This window comes from Gasterosteus aculeatus, chromosome 1 (genome assembly GCF_964276395.1).
Source record: "Gasterosteus aculeatus chromosome 1, fGasAcu3.hap1.1, whole genome shotgun sequence".
Lineage (NCBI taxonomy): Eukaryota > Metazoa > Chordata > Actinopteri > Perciformes > Gasterosteidae > Gasterosteus > Gasterosteus aculeatus.
This window is the reverse complement of record NC_135688.1, coordinates 26,403,330-26,411,172: the sequence shown is the minus strand read 5'-3', so window position 1 is coordinate 26,411,172 and position 7,843 is coordinate 26,403,330. Positions and strand designations below refer to the sequence as shown.

General features: G+C 45.1%; 1 long non-coding RNA gene across 1 annotated transcript; it reads right to left on the bottom strand.

Moving 5' to 3' along the window:
* Nucleotides 1-267: 267 nt before the first annotated feature.
* On the bottom strand, nucleotides 268-6,904 carry LOC144405552 (uncharacterized). The gene is made up of 3 exons (XR_013467202.1): nucleotides 6,773-6,904; nucleotides 3,150-3,303; nucleotides 268-642 (listed from the first exon to the last, which is right to left on the bottom strand). It is a non-coding gene; the product is annotated as an uncharacterized LOC144405552 (long non-coding RNA).
* Nucleotides 6,905-7,843: the final 939 nt, after the last annotated feature.

The window sequence follows — 7,843 nt, the reverse complement described above, 5'->3', positions numbered from 1 at the left end:
GTCAGACTGGGGGAAGCGTAATGGACGTCTTATCAGTGACAGTACGTGCTGCTACATGGAACCGTGTGCGTGCGTGCGTGTGTGACTGCAGCAATGCGCGTTCTTCATGCCGAGGACAGAACTGATGGACGCGCTCTTACCCTGAACCTCTGAGCTGTGGCAACCTGCACGTAGAGGACGGTGTGTGGAGTCCAATCCCCAAAAACAGGCTTGAAGGGAAGAAGCGGCCATTGAAGAGAGACACTATGTCAGGATCTCTCCCTCTCTGCTTCCTCAAATCTTTTCTTTTTTTATTTACCAACTCTTGATCTCCTCAGCGTTTCATTTCCAAGCTGGATACAGTCCAGCCAAGTTTAACGCCGTCACCCCTGCCCCCCCCCCCCCCCCCCCCCCCCACCTCGTTACTCCTCCCGTTGTCCTCCTGTCGAGCTCTTGATCTCCATCGCTGACGTGTCACTGCTTTTATCTGGTCACCCCGAGCAACCTCTCCATCTTATTGTCCTGCTGCTGCTATCTGCCTCTTTGTCGCTCTGATGAGGGTCAGCGGGTCAGCTGGAGGGCTCGCCGTTAGCGCGTAGAGCTGCCGTGCATGTGCACGCGGGTGAAGTGTGTACAGAAGGTAATCAAGTCCTTTAATGACCGCTGAGAGGGAAAGTAGAATAACAAAGCATTACAGGTGGGAAGATATAGATTTAAGGATGTATAGTGTCGGCGTTTGTAGATTGTAGTTGACGCTACGGAAAATGTACTGTATGTTTATACCGTAGATTGAAAAATGGCAACGCACCTTAACCATGGAAAAAAACCTGAGGTTTTAGAAGGTTTCGGTGTCTTATACTGCTGTAAACACAAATCACAACTGAGAGATTTGGGATATCATAGAATTATAGAAGGTGAGACAGCAGACTTATTTTATTAGACATGATGCGTGAGACTGAATCCGTGAAGAGGAAAAGGTAATTGTAAGGCATTTGTTGACATCAGTAAGATTTTAGCAAAACAAGAAACAGAAATCTACTTCTAATCTAAATGCCAAATAAGTGGAGATTGTGGTATTTTGTGTTCTTTCTCCTGACACATGGAGTTACACTGTCAGGCGTTTCCTCCTTTCTGTTGCCTTCGATGCTGACCAGTTGCTCTCTCTCTCTCTCTCTCTCTGCTTTATCCATGTCAGCTCAACAATAGGAAACTGCTGATGTAGTAAACAAACTGTGTCCAGAGCCGTTCACCGGCCTCCCATTTTATCACCCACTTCTGTCCTTTCTGGGTAAATAACGTACATTTCTATCTGCAGTCTTAAAAGTTGAATTCTGTCACATGTCGTTATTGAAATGCTGTCAAAGTACACGGGAGGAGAGCGCGTGTGATACTGTGTGTGCTGAACTCTCACTGGGTATCGACAGTGTCCCTTTTCTGTCTGTCTGTCTGTGTGTGTGTGTGTGTGTGTGTGCGCGCGTGTGTGTGTGAGACGGTGGCTCATTGTGCAGGCTGGTAATGAGAGACGCTCGGCGTGCGCTGCAACCAACCAGCCTGTTTGCTTAGGTGCTGCTCTTCTGCTGTGTGTGTGTGTTTACGTACATGCGTACACGTGGGTTCGGATGCAACTATTTGTACAGCTTTCTCAAGGTTGCCTGATCGCAGCCAGGAGACAACCATGATAGTGTGTGTGTGTGTGTGTGTGTTTGCCTCGGGGAATTGAATCTAGAGTAAACACACATGTCCGTCTCTTTCCCAGGCGGAGTTGGATGGATGAATGGGCCGGTAGTGATGTTGACAAGCTGATCCACTGCTCATGTAATTGTGCGTGTGTGTGTGTGTGTGGGGGTGTGTGTCTGTAGGTGTGTTGCTCTACAAAATGGAAGTGAAGGGGAGAGTTTTGAACCCTTTCTAAATCCTAACAATAATAGTGGTATATTATGGCTCATGTTCGCAGGCTTTGAATATTTATTACCTGGTGTAAATCACGGTCTTTTGATTTTTGTGGATTTAATTCTTGCAAAACAAAAGATAAAAAGAAAATCATGCTCTTTCACGATCAGTTTAATGAATTAAATTGTGAAATGACATAAAGACAAAAAATTCTCTTTTCCTAAGACATCGAGATTTAGTTTATCTGAGCATGTTTACATTTAAAGTGGCGTAAAACATTAAAAGTCGCTGTTCACAAATCTGCCCTCCGATCCTGTCTGACCCTGTGGATAAAAAATGTCTGGCTCTTAAGTGCTAAAACCATCACATGGTGTCACTTGTTTGCATTGAACCATTTGGCAGTTTTACGTTGAAGCAGGAAGTCTGTTTGTAAACTGTGATGGATGAAACCCGTCTGACCACAGGAAACCTTCGCTGTGTTCCCAAAGGTCAGCAGTTAACTTGGCGCGGACTATTTCGTGTTACTGATGCAATTTACTGTGAAAACAAGAGGGTTTGAGTGAACTAGAATGGAGAGTTTAATGGTGTTGGCATGTAGCACCAAAACACTTTTTTTTGGTACATTTTCTTCTCCTTGGACAATCAGTCCTATCGAGTAAACAGACACACGAGAGAGAGAGAGAGAGAGAGACACGATGCGTCGAGCCGCTGTGATAACGTCTCTCTCGCGCGCTCTAAAAAGAGAGAGATAAAGGATCTTTTCTCCGTTCTACATGCCGGGCAACTCCCAGCGGCCTCTTTGTTGACACAGCCGCCACAATGGGAACTAAAGGCCCCCCCAATGCCTCCCATTATGAGCCTAACCCGGGGCCCAGCGGCTGCCCCGCAGGGTTATCCAGTGCAGGCCAGCCTGCATTGGCCAAAGCCCCCTTGAATATTAGCCTGGATATAGAAGACTGCCCCCCCCCCCCCCTCCACACACACACACACACACACACACACCCCTTGCCCCCGCTGCATTGTTCAGCGTTATTCTGCTCCCACAATGGGACATCACACTTTGGAGGTAATGTTCAAAAAGGGGAAGCAAATCAAAAATAATGGCACTTATTGTTTCTCTTTTGACACCCACTGCCGAGAGGCCTGCCCCTCCCTCGCCTGCCGCTTTCTCTGCCCGCATAGCCCCAAACCCCCGGGTTCATTCACGCCCGTTATACGGACAAATTAAATAAAACCTGGTTTGGGTCGGAGGGGAGCGGAGAGCCGCGCTGGCCGCCTACCGAGGCGTTGCAGAGGCCGGAGGACGGGAGGGAAGTCCTGGAGAAGACGTGGCTGCCGAGCGAAGGGGACGGCTGCTCTCATCAGAACAAGTCGTCAGGGGGCCACCGGCTCCTGCAGGAGTGTACACCAAAGATGTGATGCTACAACAGCGGCCTGATGGGAGAGTAAGTGGAAAGTGTCTGGGATCAATAAGAGCCTCTGAGTAAGCGGAGTTGTTTTTACCGATCTTCTACTGATCTGTTCCCATGCGATGCACCAGAAACAAGAGGAAATTGAGTTGATAGTCTAGAAATGAAACAGCTGGCCGACTGATGGATGTAACTCTGCTTTCCTCCTCGATGGACTGATGTACAAAGAGCCAAGGTACGTTGCTGATTGTTGTAGAGGGGAGGGCCCGCTGAGGCCCGAAGGTGCGCTTCAGACAGGTGCTCGAGGTTCATTGGCTAACGATCCGCTGCGTTTAAAGGGAATGTCTCCGGTTCTCATGCCGGAGATTCATGGGGCGAAACACGTCGTCTCAGTGACAGTCAGCTGGCTTCTTCTTACCATGTGGTTATTGTGCGAGCGTGACACGGAGCAACGGCTTTGCCTGCACATCCTTAATGGGGAATAAATGATAACACAGAAACATGCGGTTGTGGCAGCTGCACAGAGCTGTTTTCGGGGGTCCCTGGCTGGCTGTGTTTTTATCCGTTAGCTGGAGGTGGAGTTGGAAAAGTGATCTTTTGTGACTGTGATTACATGCCGCTGTCATCCCGTTTTCACCCTAATATCACGTCTTTATTCTAGTTCTATTGGAGGTTTTTGAAATCCAACTAAATGTTGGTTCAGAAGCATTTTGACAGTAAGATTGAGAAGAAAAGAGAAATCCTGGTCACAAATAACTAACTATTAACAGTTAACCCAAGACATTTAAAGACATCAAAGTTGTTTTATCTGCTGTACTGCTCACGGATTAATCATTCAACATTGTAGCTCTAGAGATCAATAGAGTCGGTACGGAGACAAGAATAGTGCAGCTGCAGGATTGAGAGGAAAAAGATGAAGAAGAGAGGAAGGTGAGGGGCAGGAATGGGAAGAAAGGAAGCAGAAAAGGTTGTAGAGGGAGGGGCGGGAAGGGAGGGTGCAGGGGAGCTGCTCTTTGGGGTCTTTGAAAGCAGCAGGTCTGACTGGGAGCGTGACCCCATTTAGGATGGGCGAGAGACATGGAGAAGTGTGAAGGAGAGAAAGAGAGAGAGACTCCTCAGCCTTGCACTTAAAGGCCCTTCCCAGGAAGTCCTCCTGCTCCCCAGAGCCTGATACCCCCCACCGACAGCAGAGAGGATGGAGGGAAAAGGCCTCATTTGGGATGAGTGGAGGAGACCGCCGTCCTCCTCTGGGGGGGTCCTGATGTCAGGACTTTCTCTCAGCAGGACGGAGACAAATGTCAGCAAAAAGGAAAGGTTTAGTGTCTTTTATCATGTTATTTGGATATTGATTTGTGTGCCCAAAGCTCCTAATAAAGACACATTTTGACCTTTTTCTGCATTTTGCAAAGCTTAATTCGAGATTGATTTAATGTGTTTGTCACCAATTAACATAATCATAAAAATAAATAATAAGAAATAAAATGAATGCAATAAAAATAAGTGCATTTACTCAAGTACTTTACTTGAGTGTTTTATATATAAAGATATACATTTTATACAAATATATATCTATTAATGTATTTATTTAACAGCTTTGGTTGCTAGTTACTTTTTTAGATTTCATTCTGTTTCAGTCAATACAGATCTCACACAGCTCATGTAAATACACTATATGTGTGAGTTTACACGTGTGTTTACATGTGCAACAGTTAATGTGGATGAAGCAACAATACGTACTTTATGAATAACTTTATAAATGTCATGCTGGACATGACAAAGAATCATTTCCAGATGCGTCAGTTACAATCAGCCATGATGCAGCTTCTGCTGGTGCGGTTTGAATAGGATTAGCTATACACACCAACTACACACAAAACCACACACACAACACACACAGACAGAGGTGTCAGCCCTGCATGTTGAACCCAGCTCAAAGTCAGCTGTTTTCTCTGCTGTTGTGCAAAATTGGCAGTGCTGTAGGTGCGTGTGTGTGTGTGTGCGTGTGTGTGTGTGTTTGGTTGACATGCAGACGCTCCCAGTCAGACAAACGTTATTAAAGTAGTTATAAAAAGTCCAAGTATCTTGTTTATTCATTGAGTCCATCTGTCGGTGTCTTTTTCTAATCATGTTTTTTGTAGGAAAGGTGCTCAATGTTTAGAATCTTAACTAGTAGTAGACTTTTATTCATTTGGTGCTCCATTTAAAATTGAAATGCAAAGCATATCTCTATTGAAATATTGACACCCTGCTTTTAAATATCTCGGTATGCTTATCAGGTGGAGAAAAGTAGTCTGTTTCTTTGAGTCTCAGTTGTTGTGTTTTTGCACCTTTGGATTGTTGATGTTAGGAGTGGATTGATGGGCTTAGTCATCATGGAGTAAATATGCAGAGTGGGATCACCACACCACATTGTCAGTTATTGGGGGGGGGGATCCGTCCCACGAGCAGATAACTGGTCATTTGAATTGAAGACTTCTACGTTTGGTAATTTGAACCTTGACACAGCGGTTGTTTATGTGAACCTTTATGAAGTATGTCTGCTGGATGAAGCGCCTGTGTGTGTGTGTGTGTGTGTGTGTGTTGGTTTGCATTAGCCCGACAGGTTGGAATGATGCTGATCACTTTTGATGTGTTCATTTTGTCTGTGTGTGTATGTGTGTGTTCATTGGCTCCCTCAGAGGGACTATCATTGCTGGTAATCCTCTTCATGGTCGACTAATCTGTTTTCACAGGGGTCACTCCATCCCTGCCCCCCCTCCTCCTCCTCCCTCCCCCCTCGCTCCACCTCACCTCCCTTTCCTTTTTCTGTTCACCACTCCTCAGTGGGGTTCCTCCTTCTCTCCTTACCTCATCCCGCAAAGGTCACTTCTTCATGGTTCCTTCGTATTCAGCGTGTTTCTCTTCCTCCTTCCTTCCCCTCCCTCTCTCGCTGCCCTTTTCCCTTTAGAACCACTTATCTTATTACACAGAGAATCAAAGCGCTCATGTTCACCATCGGAAAATCAAACTAATGATGAGATCTTTGGGATCTTCCTCCTCTCGCTTTATCCTCCTCACATCGCCTCTCCAGCTACACCTCTACGTCACCTTATGATAATTGAACAAGGAGGCCAACAACAACTTATTCCAGGGAAATATCTTTATGTGCCTTTGTTCAGAGGGTCAGAGGATAGAAGATAATGATTTCTTGTAGGCGAGAGTCAGGACTTAGCCTAGCTTAGCTTAAAGACTGGAAGCAAGGGGGGAAACGCTAGCTGGATGTTTCTAAAATCACTCATTTGCTTTACAGTGCGCAATAATGAATCCCCTACCATTTAATTTCATTTTTGAAAATAAGTTCTCAAAATCCTTACGAATCTAAATTCACCGCACACTATTGAGTACAGAATGCTCAAAGAGGCATAACACGTCTAGACTGCAGCTCTGACTAATATCCCTCTTTTCATCTCAATCTTGAATAAAAGCCAAATTGTTGAAACTATTTTAGAGCTCACCGTTCTTTACACCATCAACAAATTGATGTATCAGCTCACTCTTCCTTCCTCCGTCTTGTCCTCTTGTATCCTTATATCCAATCATCTCCTCATCCTTTTCAACCCCTTCAGTTTACCTCTGCTCTCAGCACTAACAAAATCACAATCAGACCCCCCCTACCCCCAAAGGGACAAACTCAAACACGTGGCCTAGTCATATTCCTTCCTATCTAGAAACAATCAGTGATTGTGTTGGCTGCTCTGAAGCACCGTGACAGTACTGGAAGAGAGGGAGGCTGCACGTGCTCTAATTTAATTAAATGTTTTTGCCTTTGTGTGTGTGCGTGTGCACGCGCATGTGTGTAATAGTCGGTGAGGTACAAACAAATTGTAGCTGCTGCATCAAGATTGCTTGACCTGCCTGCAGCAAATGCTGGAACGATAGGAAACAAAGGTTTGATGTGAAGAGCTAAGCTGAAAGTATTAAAGGTCAAAGCAGCTTGTTGATCAGCGATGATTCACAGTAACATATTATTAGTCTTTTTTTATTTCCAGTATTAGCATTTGTTGGACCTTCTTTTCCCTGAGAACCTTGGTCATGAATTTGAGTCCATGAATTTGTTCACTTGGGGCTGTCCCGTGGTTTCACTCGGACATGAAATATACAAAAAGCTTACTGAATCCAAAGTCCTCTGTCAGTCTCACCTCATTTATATATATATATAGATAAGTCAGGAATTGTATTTTTAACGGCATGTAATAAACTACTCGGTGAAGGCGTCAAACAGTTTCATAATGACCACCATGCTGCTTAGCAACTATGCTCAATGCTAGTGCAGTTAGCTCCAGCTACTGACTTTACTCTTATCAATGCTAGTGCAGTTAGCTCCAGCTACTGACTTTACTCTTATCAATGCTAGTGCAGTTAGCTCCAGCTACTGACTTTACTCTTATCAATGCTAGTGCAGTTAGCTCCAGCTACTGACTTTACTCTTATCAATGCTAGTGCCGTTAGCTCCAGCTACTGACTTTGGAAACGGGGTAATCAATGTGGAAGTGAGGTTTGTTTTACACACGTATTATCCGGTGTGT